We start from the raw sequence: 15,470 nt of genomic DNA on the forward strand, positions 1-15,470 counted from the left end.
TTTAAATATGCAAAAATAGCTGCTGCATCATATTATATACTTAATGGAAATTGTGACTCTCATTTGTCCATTGAAAAATTCAGCTTCCAGATTGTTACTGACATCATCAGTTTTAACAAACAAGGAGGTAATGGAAAAATAATTGTAGAGCCTTGATGACTTATATTGCACAAGAAACAGATGTTTGCCAGATGGAAATGAACAAAACCAGTGCAAAAAAGATGTCTTATTCAAGTTTCTAAGAGTACAAACAATGAAATGATTAGGAAAAATTGGAAGATACATATTATTAGCTTTTGACCGAAAAAGGTCAGGAAATCAGTCATATGCAAACGTAATGTCATATGTCCTACTCCCTGAGGAGGGTGTGCTTGACAGGACTCAAGACTGAAAACATTTTATTTTAGCTTAACCTCAGTTTCTCCTGTGATTTTTATGAGTATTAACATTTTAACACAAGCATTGCTTTTATGGTTGGGTTGATTTAATAGTATAATATTTATTATTCCCACAAAATTATATTTAATTTTTATCCTCAAGAGGTAAAGGATCGGCTGGGTGTAGTGGCTCACACCTGTAATCCCAGCACTTTGGAAGGCCGAGGCGGTGGATCATGAGGTCAAGAGATCAAGACTATCTTGGCTAACACAGTGAAACCTCATTTCTACTATAAAAATACAAAAAATTAACCAAGTGTGGTGGCACACATCTGTTGTCCATGCTACTCTGGAGGCTGAGGCAGGATAACCGCTTGAACCCGGGAGGCGGAGGTTGCAGTGAGCCAAGATCACACCTCTACACTCCAGCCTGGGCAACAGAGCAAGACTCCGTCTCAAAAAAAAAAAAAAAAAAAATGGGGGCCAGGCGCGGTGGCTCACACCTATAATCCTAGCACTTTGGGAGGCCAAGGCGGGTGGATCACAAGGTCAGGAGTTCGAGACCAGCCTGGCCAACATGGTGAAACCTCATCTCTACTAAAAAAAAAAAAAAAAGAAAAGAAAAGAAAAATTAGCTGGGCATGGTGGCATGCGCCCGTAATCCCAGCTACTAGGGAAAATTGCCTGAACCTGGGAAGTGGAGGTTGCAGTGAGCCGAGATTGCGCCACTGCACTTCAGCCTGGGCAACAGAGTGAGACTCCATCTCAAAAAAAAAAAAAAAAAAGAAGCTGGATGTGGTGGCTCACGCCTGTAATCCCAGCACTTTGGGAGGCTGAGGCAGGTGGATCACGAGGTCAGGAGATCGAAAGCATCCTTTCTAACACGGTGAAACCCCATCTCTACTAAAAATACAAAAAATTAGTTGGGCAAGGTGGCGGTTGCCTGTAGTCACAGCTACTTGGGAGGCTGAGGCAGGAGAATGGCGTAAACTCGGGAGTCAGAGCTTACGGTGAGCCGAGATCATGCCACTGCACTCCAGCCTGGGTGACACAGCGAGACTCCGTCTCAAAAAAAAAAAAAAAGAAAAAAGAAAAAGGTAAAGGATCTGTGGATCCCATGCCACACAAGCATCTTGTGTAGTTTTACTTCTGTCACGTGGGACGGCCTACTTGATTTACTTAATCAAGTTTAAAATGGGAGATGTTACTTTTTACCTTTAATTCTGCCGGTTCGTATGAATAATACATGAAACATTCAGGAGTACTTATTTTATGCTTTTTTATATATACACAAGTGGGCCAGACGCGGTGGCTCACGCCTGTAATCCCAGCACTTTGGGAGGCCAAGGCAGGTGGATCACGAGGTCGGGAGTTCAAGATCAGCCTGGCCAAGATGGTGAAACCGGTTTCTACTAAAAATACAAAACAAAATTAGCCAGGCATGGTGGTGGGCACCTGTAATCCCAGCTACTTGGGAGGCCGAGGCAGAGAATTGCTTAATCTCAGGAAGCGGAGGATGCAGTGAGCCAAGATCACGCCACTGCACTCTAGCCTGGGCGACAGAGGGAAACTCAGTCTCAAAAAAAAAAAAAAAAAATATATATATATATATGTATGTATGTATGTATGTATATATACACACACCACACATACATACATACACACACAAGTGGTAGCAGTGTTTATGAAGAGTTTGATTTATCACATTTATCTATACTTTGCTCTTAAACATTGTTAAATAGATTGAACAAGATAATATTAAAATCTTAGAATTGAAAAGAATCTTTAATATTTTATAAACCACCCCCAGCCAGAGGCAGAAATGTATTCCTTATAGTGACGACTTGACAAATTTTCATTCAGAATCTTTTTTTTTTTTGAAACAGAGTTTCATTCCTGTTGCCCAGGCTGGAGTACAGTGGTGCCATCTCGGCTGACTGCAACCTCCGCTTCCCAGGTTCAAGCTATTCTCCCGCCTCAGCCTCCTGAGTAGCTGGGACTACAGGTGCGTGCCACCACGCCCAGCTAATATTTTTGTGTTTTTAGTAGAGACCGGGTTTCACCATGTTGGCCAGGATGGTCTCAATCTCTTGACGTTGTGATCCGTCAACCTCAGTCTCCCAAAGTGCTGGGATTACAGGCGTGAGCAACCGTGCGTGGCCTACACTAACTTTTAAAATAATCATACTTATTTATTATGTGTCCCTCTTCTCTTCCAGGCAAAACATTCACCATTCCTTCAAATGACCTTACTATTTTGTAATTTTTTTTAATCGATATGGAGTGTCGCTCTGTCACCCAGGTTTGAGTGCAGTGGCATGATCTCTGCTCACTGTAATCTCTGCCTCCCAGGTTCAAGTGATTCTCCTGTCTCAGCCTCCTGAGTAGCTGAGACTACAGGTGTGTGCCACCACACTTCAGGTAATTTTTGTATTTTTAGTAGAGATGGGGTTTCACCATGTTGGCCAGGCTGGTCTTGAACTCCTGACCTCAGGTGATCACCCGCCTCAGCCTCCCAAAGTGCTGGGAAAACAGGCGTGAGCCACTGTGCCCAGCCTATTCAAGTTTTGATTCCTCCCAGTACCATTTAAAAATATATATGTGGTATGTATTGGTTTAGTGTCTTCAAATCCTTCAGGATTCTTTCACATAAATTAATTAGTTAATTTAGAGACAGGGTCTTGCTTTGTCATATAGACTGTAGTACAGTGGCACAAACACAGCTCACTGCAGTCTTAACTTCCTGGGCTCAAGTGCTCCTCCTTTGTAGCTGGGACTATAGCCACATGCCACCACGCCCAGCTAATTAAAAAAATTTTTTTTGTTGTAGAGATGGTCTCACTATGGTGCCCAGACTGGTCTCAAAGCAATCCTCCCACCTTTGCCTCCCTCCCAAAGTGCTGGGATTGTAGTGTGAGCCCCTGGACCCTGGCCTCTTTCACGTGCATTTCAAGGAAGCTGGTGCTTCTATACATTCTACTTGAGTAGTTTGAGTTTTTAAACCTAAATGTAGGTAAACTTTTTCATTATTTTATTTTTATTTTTTATTTTTTATTTTTTTTTATTTTTTTTTTGAGACGGAGTCTCACGCTGTTGCCCAGGCTGGAGTGCAGTGGCGCGATCTCGGCTCACTGCAAGCTCCGCCTCCCGGGTTCCCGCCATTCTCCTGCCTCAGCCTCCTGAGTAGCTGGGACTACAGGCGCCCGCCACCGCGCCCGGCTAATTTTTTGTATTTTTAGTAGAGACGGGGTTTCATTATTAAAATTTAAGGTTAATTCTTGTTTCAGCTTTTTAAAAATTTTTTTCTATTTCAATGGATAGAAATCCAGATTTTCCTGATCATTTTAAAATCTAGATCTTGATTGTTTTTTTCATAAGACATATATTTAAATCACTATATCATTTGTTTCGAGACAGAATTTTTGCTCTTTTGCCCAGGCTGGAGTGCAGTGGCACCGTCTCAGCTCACTGCAGCCTCCGCCTTGTGGGTTCAAGCGATTCTCCTGCCTCAGCTTCCTGAGTAGCTGGGATTACAGGTGCTCGCCACCACACCTGGAGAATTTTTTATATTTTTAGTAGAGACGAGGTTTCACCATGTTGGCCAGGCTAGTCTCAAACTCTTGACCTGAGGTGATCCACCTGTCTCAGCCTCCAAAGTGTTGGGATTACAGACATGAGCTACCGTGCCCAGCCAGCCATTCTGTCATTTGTTAATTTGAAAATAGAGATAGCTTTCAAGCGATAATGAGTATATAAGACCAGAAATGAATGAATAAGGTTAATAACAGTGCTGTTTTCTTTTTTTTGAGATGGAGTTTTGCTCTTATGGTCCAGGCTGGAGTGCAATGGCACAGTATCAGCTGACCGCAACCTCTGCCTCCTGAGTTAAAGCAATTCTCCTGCCTCAGCCTCCCAAGTAGCTGGGATTACAGGCATGTGTCGCCATGCCTGGCTAATTTTGTATTTTTAGTAGAGACAGGATTTCTCCGTGTTGGTCAGGCTGGTCTTGAACTCCCGACCTCGGCCTCCCAAAGGTGCTGGGCTTACACACTCGGCAACAGTACTGTTAATCAGTACACATTTTTTGTTTGTTTGTTTGCTTTTTTTTTTTTTTTTTTTCTGTCACCCAGGCCAGAGTGTAGTGGCATAATCTCAGCTCACTGCAGCCTTTGCCTCCTGGTTTCAAGCAATTCTCCTGCCTCGGCCTCCCAGGTAGCTGGGATTACAGGTATGTGCCACCACACCTGGCTACTTTTATTATTATTATTATTCTGTCTTAATTGTTGTATTTTTAGTAGAGACAGAGTTTTACCATGTTGGTCAGGCTGGTCTCAAACTCCCAACCTCTAGTGATCTGCCTTCCTCAACTTCCCAAAGTGCTGGGATTACAGCTGTGAGCCAATGTGCCTGGCCTATTAATCAGTACTCTTTAACCCACTGCAGATATGTAATTATCATCCAGCCTGTATTTCATTGACTTACCTATTGTAGGTTGTCTTGATAAAAGTTTTAAGTCAAGTTCCTTAAATCTTAGTTTCAAATCTTATTAATCTAATAACTTTTGTTTTTATTAAAATGTAGGCTGGGTGCAGTGGCTAATGCCTGTAATCCCAGCACTTTGGGAGGCCGAGGTGGGCAGATAACCTGAGGTAGTTGGAGACCAGCGTGACCAACATGGCGAAACTCTGTCTCTACTAAAAATACAAAAGTTAGCCAGGCGTGGTGGTGCGCATCTGTAATCCTAGCTACTTGGGAGGCTGAGGCATGAGAATAGTTTGAACCCAAGAGGCGGAGGTTGCAGTGAGCCAAGATCACATGATTGTACTCCAGCATGGGAGACAGAACAAGACTCTGTCTCAAAATATTTAAAAAGCATATAAAATAAAATGAAATGCAAATTACTCTCAATGAATATATTTTGCTGTTACTTGGTCAATTTGTATTTAAAAAATTTTCATTATACTAATTATCCATTTTTGGCTCAAGATACCCCACCCAAAATATTCTAGTAAGAAACCAGAATTTGCCATCCCCAAAATATCTTTTTTTTGCCATGTTTTGAGCTAGCTATTCTGAGAATCTGCAGACACAGGAGTAATTCTGAAAAGCTGCCCTTTTGTAAAAGAAATTTACCCATCTATAAAGAAAATCTGCTTTAGTAAAAAGTTATCTGTATCAGGAAAAGGGCTGCTCCAGACAGCTGTTATTCCCTGAGAGACTTCAGTCTGCATAACAAGACTATCTTTATTCATCGTATATTTTCTCCGCTCACTCTATTTCGTATGACTTGCATAGACACCAACCCTTAAAAGCCCCAAGCTTCTATTCCTTCTGTAGCTTCAGATGCTGTATAAGCTTCAATCATCTGACTTCAGTGAGTCTCATATTTTGTGGGACTACTGTTATTACATATGTAATTAAAATTGGTTTCGTGGCCGGGTGCCGTGGCTCAAGCCTGTAATCCCAGCACTTTGGGAGTTTGAGGAGGGTGGATCACCTGAGGTCAGGAGGAGACCAGCCTGGCCAATATGGCGAAACCCTGTCCCTACTAAAAATACAAAGATTAGCCGGGATGTAGTGACGGTGGGCGCCTGTAATCCCCACACCTGCCTCAGCCTCCTGAGTAGCTGGGATCACAGGCACCTGAGACCATGCCAAGCTAATTTTTGTATTTTTAGTAGAGACAGGGTTTCACCATGTTGGCCAGGCTGGTCTTAAACTCCTGACCTCAAGTCATCCCCCGGCCTCGGCCTCCCAAAGTGCTGGGATTACAGGTGTGAGCCACAGTGTCCAGCCTCAACTGCCTATCTCTAATGTCTTGGCAATGTCATGATTTTTACAAAGACTGCCAGTTAATGGCTCTGAGCTTATCTCTACCACATTTTAGTATTCTAACATATAATTTAATCTATGATTTTAGTTATTTAAAGCATGAAGATGTTCATAGTGTTGTTTATAATACAAAATTGAAAGCAGTTTAAGCATTCAGCCTTAAGAGAATGAATAATAAAACTAATGCTTTAATAAACTCGTGCTTATTTATTAGTTACTTAAAATGATGGCAATGTAAGAACATGAGATTATTAAATAAAATGAGCAACTTAAAATTTGCGTGTATCCTGAATGTTGATAATTAATATGGTTGTGAGGGAAAAAGGGACTGAAAGTGCGTTTAAATAGTTAACTGGCTGGGTTCACTAAGGATAAGAATATGGGATCTTCTTCATGCATTTGTTTTACAAATTTTCTCAAATATAATTATGTTACTTGTTAAGAAAACTCTATTTTTGGAAACAAAAAGGATCCTGTACATATCATTTAATCTTTAGTTTATTTTTTTAATCTCTAGTTTATATTTTCCATAGTAAAATCACTTTTTCTTGAGAGAAATAAAAGTAATTAAATAAGCTTTCCTTTTCTTCCAAATATTAGTGTTTTATCATTTTGCCCAATGTTCTTTTTCTGAACATAGCTTTAAAAACTCTTTATGTTGAATTGATTTCCTTCTAATCCTGCTTATTTCTCCTTTGTGAAAGGTGACATATATCAGTAAAGCAAATTAAAAATGTATAGAGTTATGTCATACTTCTTTTCCTTTGTACTTTATGACTTTGCCGTTTCTTCTAGACAGGCTTCATTTTTCTCCATTAGCGTTCAGAGTTTAAAGTTTAATTCAGCAGATGGCAAAACACTTTGCTCTCTGCCACCCCTGCGAACCAGCATGAAAATAAATACAGTGCTTTCACACCATCTTACGATGTAAAAACCATTCAGCTGTGAATTAGGAAATCCAAGTTCTGGTCCTAGCACTTCTATAAACAAGATTTTTGACAAGCAAAGTCACTTAAACTCTGAGTGTCCATTTTTGTATCTGTAAAAATGAGAGTATTTCTAACATTAAAGTAATAGGACTAAAAATTTTGTATTTCCTTTTTAAAAATACCTATATTTTTAGAGACAGAGTCTTGCTATGTTGCCCAGGCTGGTCTCCTACTCCCTGAACTCAAGCCATCCTCTCAGCTCACCTTCTAAGTAGCTGGGATTCCAGGGGCATGCCACTATGTCTGCTTGTATGATTGCTGCTTGATTTGTATGATTACTGTATTAATTTCTGTTTTCTTATAAAAGGCTGAATACTCTGCTGGGGTAAGAATTTTGTGGTCTTTTCCTCACTATTGCATACCCTGGGCCAAAGTATGGTGCCTTGCACATAGAAGCCATTTTATACCTATTGATAGAATGAATGTGCTACAATGTTTGCTGGAGAAAGGAGAGTTAAAAAAGTCTTAAGGTCCATATCTACTAGAAATCCTTGTAAAACTCATAGACTATTGACTATTGAAGGTTTGAAACTGTGATACACAAGTTTGGCATTACATAGAAGATCTGCATGGAGTTATTAATGTTAAAAACTTTATTATTATTTTTTTTTTGAGACAGAGGCTCGCTCTGTCACCCAGACTGGAGTGCAGTGGCACAATCTCAGCTCCCTGCAACCTCTGGCTCCTGGGCTGAAGCGATCCTCCCACCTCAGCCTCCTGAGTAGTGTGTGCCACCACACCTGGCTATTTATTCTTTGTAGAGACAAGGTTTCACCATGTTGCCCAGGCTGATCTTGAACTCATGTGCTCAAGTGATCCACCTGCCTCCGCCTCCCAGAGTGCTGGGATTATAGGCGTGAACCACTGCGTATGACCTAATGTTAAAAAGTTGATCCTTTGGACATTACAGTGATGTAGGAGTCACATTTTTATGTATTTTCATAGATTTTACAATATGCCGTATTGAAAAATAATGAATTACAGTCAGCTTTCTTGTAAGTCCAGTCAAGTTGAATTCCTGTTACTACTGTTGTTCATCTTTTTTTCCTACCCATATGTCTTAAAAAATATTTATACTGCTAGATAATTGAACTTGCAAGAGTTTTTGCTTTTTAGTTTGTGAGTCTGTTTAATTTTTTAAAATCCAGTGGTTTAGGCTTCCACATGTGTAAAGATGAGAGATGTATTCTTTTCATGGCCCAAGATAAACGGAACCAAAATCCTTGTTTATTTTTTTATTTTTTTATTTTATTTATTTATTTTTTGAGACGGAGTCTGGCTCTGTCACCCAGGCTGGAGTGCAGTGGCGCGATCTCGGCTCACTGCAAGCTCCGCCTCCCGGGTTTACACCATTCTCCTGCCTCAGCCTCCCGAGTAGCTGGGACAACAGGCGCCCGCCACCTCGCCCGGCTAGTTTTTTGTATTTTTTAGTAGAGACGGGGTTTCACCGTGTTAGCCAGGATGGTCTCGATCTCCTGACCTCGTGATTCGCCCGTCTCGGCCTCCCAAAGTGCTGGGATTACAGGCTTGAGCCACCGCGCCCGGCCAAATCCTTGTTTATTTTAACTCTTAAAATTGTACATATAAGATTCTCACATTATTGGAAGGAATAGATTTTCTTTGGATAGGCAGACAGTGTTGCCTTCCTTTAGCCTCTGTTTACTTTCTGACCTCTGTTGATTTATTCAACTTGTAACCTAGAAACCAACTAAAAAGGAAGGAAGTTAGAGATGTGTATTTCTGGGCAGTAACTGGAGTAGTTTCCTCTTCCCGTAGCCTGGTTTAGCAGCCAAAAAAGGCCTTTTACTCCCCTCCCCACCTCCCAACAAAAAGAAAGAAAAATTAATGTTAACTTTTCACCTTTTTACCTCAGTCCAGTGAAGAAGGTATAAGCCTTAAGAACAACCAGTTTAAAGGACTAAAATGTGTGAAAGGTGGGATCTACTATTCCTAAGGAGTTGTAATAACAGGAGTGCATTAAGGAGACTTGATGTAAAACCTAGCAATTTATGCTTGATACCAAGTGGGTTCTCTCTGTCATTACTTCATTATTTTTGTTTGTGTTAAAAATTTACCAATATACCAGACCAATTAATACCAGACCAGTCACATTAATATATTTATATTAGCCAGATGTGGTGGCACATACTTGTAGTCCCAGCTGCTCAGGAGACTGAGGCAGGAGGATGCCTTGAGCCCAGGAGTTTGAGGCTGCAGTGAGCTGATAGCTTCACTGCACTCTGGCCTGGTCAACAGAGTGAGACCCAATCTCTAAATATATATATGTCAAGCCCGTTTTAAATATTTAAAAGGCATTGATTGTTACCAACTAGTTGTAACTCTGCATCCTTTGCATCAAGAATTGATTCTATAGTATTTATAGTAGTGGAGAAGCTAGTCTTATTTTAATACAACCATGATGTAGTGTGAAATATTTTTTTAAAATGAATGGCTTCTCAGTATTGTTAATTACATTAATTTTACTAAAAATTAGTACATTTTTGTTACTAAGATTGTATGACTTAGGCAGTTGTATGGTTTAGCTAAGCCTACTTCTGTGTGCTTTATGATTCTGTAAGGGATTGAAGCACTTGAGAAGCAAAAACAGCTGTTTTTAAGTCTATATCATATACAATGTAGACAAACTTGAGTTTATGCAAGACTATGAGATAAATCCTGTGAAAGTTTCTAATGTACAATAAATTGGGGAAATGTATTAAAGTACTTAAAATTTGATAGTTTATAATATTAAGCTGTATTAAACATTTGCTTTTTTTGGTTTGGTAACATATTGTGAGTTCTTTTATTTACATAGATTCTTTTTATTTTTGTCTCAGTGATTGATTATGAATGAATTATTAGGATGGTTATATGTGATTTAATATCCACTTGACAACATTATTCAAAACACTTCGTTCTAAAGTTACCTTGGCTGGGAGTGGTGGCTCACGCCTGTAATCCTAGCACTTGGGGAGGCCAAGGTGGGCAGATCACCTGAGGTCAGGAGTTTGAGACCAGCCTGGTCAACATGGTGAAACCCTGTCTGTACTAAAAATACAAAATTAGCTGGGCCTACTGGCGTGCACCTGTAATCCCAGCTACTTGGGAGGCTGAGGCAGGAGAATTGCTTGAACTCGGGAGGCAGAGGTTGCAGTGAGCTGAGATGGTACCATTGCACTACAGTCTGCGCAGAAAAGAGCGAAGCTCCATCACAGAAAAATAAAGTTACCTTTTTGTATCATGCATGTTCTACACAATATGTTCTGTAAAATAAAGCCATATTTTACTCACAGTCCTGCTAATCATTGCCCATCTCTTCTCATTCTTTTTATAAGCGCAGGTTCATCATATACTAAATTAAAAATACCTTTTCAGTAGCTTTTCTTTTTTTTGGACACAGAGTCTCGCTCTGTCACCCAGGCCGTAGTGCAGTAGCATGATCTTGGCTCATTGCAGCCTCTGTCTTCCAGATTCAAACAATTCTCCTGCCTCAGCCTCCAGAGTATCTAAGACTACAGGCACGCCACCATGCCCTGGCTAATTTTTGTATTTTTAGTAGAAACGGGGTTTGCCATGATGGCCAGGCTGGTCTCAAACTCTTGACCTCAAGTGATCCACCCGCCACTGATCCTGGCTTCTTTTCAGTAGCTAACCTGCTAATTTCTGTGAAATGAAAGTGATACTTCTGGAATAGATATAAAGGGGTTATGTATGTGTTATTTTTAAAAAGTCAGTATGAATACAAAACTAGCCAAGTGTGGTGCATGCATGTAATCCCAGCTACATGGCAGGCTGAGGCAGGAGAATCGCTTGAACCCGGGAGGCAGGGGTTGCAGTGAGATGAGATCGCACCATTGCACTCCAGCCTAGGCAACAAGAGTGAAACTCTATCTCAAAAAACATTTTTTTTTAATTAGTATGAATTTTTAGATTTACTGAAATTGAGGTTTCTCCATGGGGATAAATTTATAATGAAAGATTATTTACATCCAGGCATGGTGGCTCATGCCTGTAATCCCAGCACTTTGGGAGGCTGAGACGGGTGGATCACTTGAGGCCAGGAATCTGAAACCAGCCTGGCCAACATGGTGACACCCCTGTCTCTACTGAAAATACAGAAATTAGCCGGGCATAGTGGCGTGTACCTGTAGTCCCAGCTACTCTGGAAGCTGAGGCAGGAGAATTGCTTGAATCCCCACGGAGGCAGAGGTTGCAGTGAGCCGAGATCACGCCACTGCACTCCAGCCTGGGCAACAGTGAGACTCTGTCTCAAAACAAAACAAAACAAAAAAGACTATTTACATACATCTTAAAATAGATTAAATATTTTCTTGCACCTACACCTACAAGTGTATTTTTAAAGTTTCAGTGCATGTTACTATATATAATTCCTCTGTTTCATCATTAATTTCTACAATAAAACTGAAACCATTTCAATTAAATTGTAATATAGAAGTGTGGTTGACTAAGTATATGGCCAGCTTTCCTGCTCTAAGTCAGAAACTTGCAAATTTTCACTGGATGCTCTAAAGGTTAAAATTTAATTATACTGACAAATTAATAGACATAACCTGATGTTTTACGTAGAGCCACAAATTTATATTCCATTCCATCTCTGCTCCTTGATTTGTTGAGTAGCCAGAGTCAGTCTCATATCATCACATAAGTCTCCACTGTGAAACGAGAAATTACTATAAGGCCTGGCAGGATGACTCATGCCTGAAATCCCAGCACTTTAGAAAACTGAGGTGGGTGGATCGCTTAAGTTCAGGAGTTCCAGACCATCCTGGGCAACATGGTGAAACCCTGTCTCTACAAAAAATACAAAGAGTTAGCTAGGCATGGTCATGCCCACGTGTAGTCCCATCTACACGGCAGGCTGAGGTGGGAGGATCGCTTGAGCCCAGAAGCCAGAGATTGCAGTGAACCAAGATCGTGCCACTGTACCGTAGCCTGGGCAACAGAGCAAAATCCTGTCTCAAAAAAAAAAAAAAAGACTAGACACAGTGGCTCACACCTGTAATCCCAGTACTTTGGGAGGCCAAGGCGGGTGGATCGCCTGAGGTCAGGAGTTTTTGAGACCAGCCTGGCCAACGTGGTGAAACCCTGTCTCTACTAAAAATACAAAAATTAACAGCATGGTAGCACACCCCTGTAAAGCCAGCTACTTGGGAGGCTGAAGGAGGACAATCGCTTGAACCCAGGAGGCGGAGATTGCAGTGAGTTGAGATCACACCACTGCGCTTCACCTGGGTAACACAGCAAGACTACATCCTCCAAAAAATAGAGAACTTACTATTAGAGCATCCTTGTCTAGTAGAAATAAAATGTGAGCTACTGGTGTGATTTTAAATTAAGTCTTTACATCAAAATTTTAACATAGGTAAATTAATTTTACAGTATTTTATTTAACCCAATATATCAAAATATTAACGTATCAAAATAAAACTATTCATGAGATACATCTTAATTCTTTTTTATGTTCAATGTGTATTTTATACATACAGCACACATCTCAATTCAGATTAACTACATTTCAGGTGCTCAGTTGCCACATATGGTTAGTAACTACCATATTGGACAACATCGGACAGCGGAACTCTAGAATTTAGATAGATGTTAAGAGACTATATTATATAACACATCTGAGAAGTACATTTTATGCTTTCAAATTGTAAGTATCTTAGAAACTATCTAGGTTAAATTGTTTTTTGTAATGAGTGAAAATGGTTGAATATTTTCAAATCTACAAAATACTACCAGTTTTTTTTTTAGTAAAATGCCTATGAGATTGTTGAGGTTTTTGCCTAAAAATATTTTAAATTGATTTATTTTGAAGTTTTTAATATTTTTAAGGCAAAATGGTTATACTAATAAATCGTGCCCAAAAACGTACAAAGTGTATTTGATTTTTTATTTTTGCCAACTTGAGAGATAGTCACATGTTATTTCTTTTCTGCACTTTCTCACCTTGGTAAATCTGGAAAGCAAAAACTTAGTATTTGCATTTGCCTTATGAAGGAGACAGTAAACTTGAGCTTTCAGTCTCGCCACTAGTCTGTCTTTGTCTGTTGTTAAAATTATGAGCCAGTCTCTATGGCCGCAGCCAAATGAGTAATCACCAGTAATGTGACTCGTGCTGGAAGTGACTCCATCAGCACCTGTGACGGGGGATTAGTTACAGTTTACAGAGCACCGCCTCTTCCCTTCTCTCAGTGTGCCCTAAGCCAAGTACTCGTTCTCATTTGGGTGTCTGCACTGTTGGAAGCTACTGCACTGTGTTTCCACGCAGACAGAGTACAGTGGGAAAGGCTTTCTCCAGCTGATGGATGGCTGTTCTCTTTATTTGGAGTATCTTACTGGTTATGTAAGCGACCTCGAGAGAAATTATCCTGACCCAGATCGGAGGATGCAGTAGTGCTTCAGCTGCAGGATTTCTTAGTCGTTAACACCACAGTGCTGATGACAAAGAGCGAGTTGTAATCCTCATCACTGCCGGGGCTCAGCCAGAGCAGACAGAAAATCGTCATTTGCTCGTCGGAGACTTGTTAGGTTACAGCTCCTGCTTCGTTCTGTGGTCTTGGCTTTTCTTCCTATACAATGACGCCGCTGCAAGTGAGCTCAGAAATGCTTGGTTTGAGAGCCATTTGCCTGTGATTTTGAAGACTAAAGAAGTATTTACACTAGATAAATACTCTTCCAGAACAAAATGGAAATTTCAGCAAATACTTATTGACCTTTAAAGCCTTGCTGTGGATTTCTGAGATTTAAAAATACTTTAAAATTCTCAAGAACAAAGTACGGTTTGTATTTTTCTGCTTCCTTTTTCTTTTGTCTTATAATTACATTTGGTTTTTCTTCTCAGCCTGAGAAATTAAGGTCACTGCCTTTTGTAAAAGATCTGGCCTCAATGTTTTTAGTTTTAAGAATTTTTAACTTTCATTTGTTTAAAAAGGTTTATTGTGTTTGTAGTAATTTAATAACTGTAAATGTTAATTTAAAAACTAGAGTTTAATTGTTTAAAGTATGGCAGAAGTGCTTCAAATTAGGGTTTTCAGACTAGTGTTTCAAGAGAAGTGAGGGTATTTGTTTTGTGAGGTTTTTTTTTTTTTTTTTTTTTTTTTTTTTTTTTTTGGTTATTCCCTTCCCCACCCCCAACTTGTTTTCTAACAGTATCGTGTTTTTCAATAGACCTGCTTGGGTGGGAATTTGGACTTTGTTCTTTCAAGTCACTCCAGTCTTTTTTTTTTTTTTTTTTTGGTAGATTAAATCTTAACTTCTAAAATGTTGCTTAGGTTGTTTTCTGCTTTAGTATTTACCTTTGGTGAGATTTATATTAGTATTTTTGCAGTTAATAAGCTTTTTTTTTTTTAAACTTGGAATTGTTAACTGTTAACCAGAGATTGTTAGAAACTAAGACTGCAGACATAAGCTCCTTGAATTTCCTGTTAAATGTGAAATGGTGAGCTTTAACATCGTTTGTTTGAGCAGCTGAGTTGTGTTTAAGAGCTGTAGCTGATTTATTTTAAAAATGTTTTTCGGGGAGGGCTCATCTGTTCGCCTCTTCCTCATGTGAATGGAATGTGGTGCAGCATGGAGCCCCAAACAGGATACAGTTGTTCTAAGCATTCTTCCTATAGTTTGGTAGGCCCTACTAGAAACGCAGGCCCTCAACTATATTTATTTTGGCCATAGACTATTTTTAAAGTGTGTTTAACACTGATAAATGACCTTAAAAAACATTCTCACTCCATTAATAAAATTGAGAAAGCATTTTGTTTCAACTGAACATTTAGTGTTAGTAATTTTCATTTTGGGTTTCAAAGGCTTTTTAGGGCATTTGAGTAATAGTCTTTTGTGATTAGGGCCATATTCTACTGCGACTTTCATCAGATGTTAGCTCATTGCTTCCCTTTAGGCTGTGGAAGTTACTCATAGAATCATATATCTTTAGAGTGTTGAATTAGTTATGCATGAGTTCTAGTTTCTTTACATTCCAGTGCACCTAGACCCATGAACTATTTACTACAAATTCATCATGCCAGCTGTAGGACCATTTGTTTTTATTTAAATATGTTTATTATTATTTTTAAACTTAAAATGTTCCTTTGAAACATACTAGACTAATACACAAATTAACAAGTTACATGGTGGATTTGCCAGTTAAAAACACCGGGGTGTATTTTAATATCACTTCATATGTTGTTTGCCTTTCATTTTTCCTTAAAGTAGAGCAGTCACACATATTCACTGTTGCTCATTTAATAAATAT

The 15,470-nt window shown here is 39.6% G+C and overlaps 1 protein-coding gene across 47 annotated transcripts in view; it reads left to right on the plus strand.

Annotated features, from left to right (window-relative positions):
• JMJD1C (jumonji domain containing 1C) overlaps window positions 1–15,470 on the plus strand; it is a 365,022-nt gene that overhangs the window by 246,889 nt on the left and 102,663 nt on the right. For 12 of the 47 annotated variants that reach the window (XM_074002027.1, XM_065520122.1, XM_045362103.2 and 9 more), the window contains exon 1: window positions 13,413–13,996. The exons of 30 other annotated variants lie outside the window; for them this stretch is intronic. The gene's annotated coding sequence lies outside the window, so the exon portion shown is untranslated. Of the gene's footprint in view, window positions 1–13,412; window positions 14,002–15,470 lie in introns of those variants that run through there. 5 more of the 47 variants (XM_074002033.1, XM_045362104.2, XM_074002018.1 and 2 more) reach the window with 1 other exon arrangement.

This window comes from Macaca fascicularis, chromosome 9 (assembly GCF_037993035.2).
Source record: "Macaca fascicularis isolate 582-1 chromosome 9, T2T-MFA8v1.1".
In the NCBI taxonomy this organism is placed as follows: domain Eukaryota; kingdom Metazoa; phylum Chordata; class Mammalia; order Primates; family Cercopithecidae; genus Macaca; species Macaca fascicularis.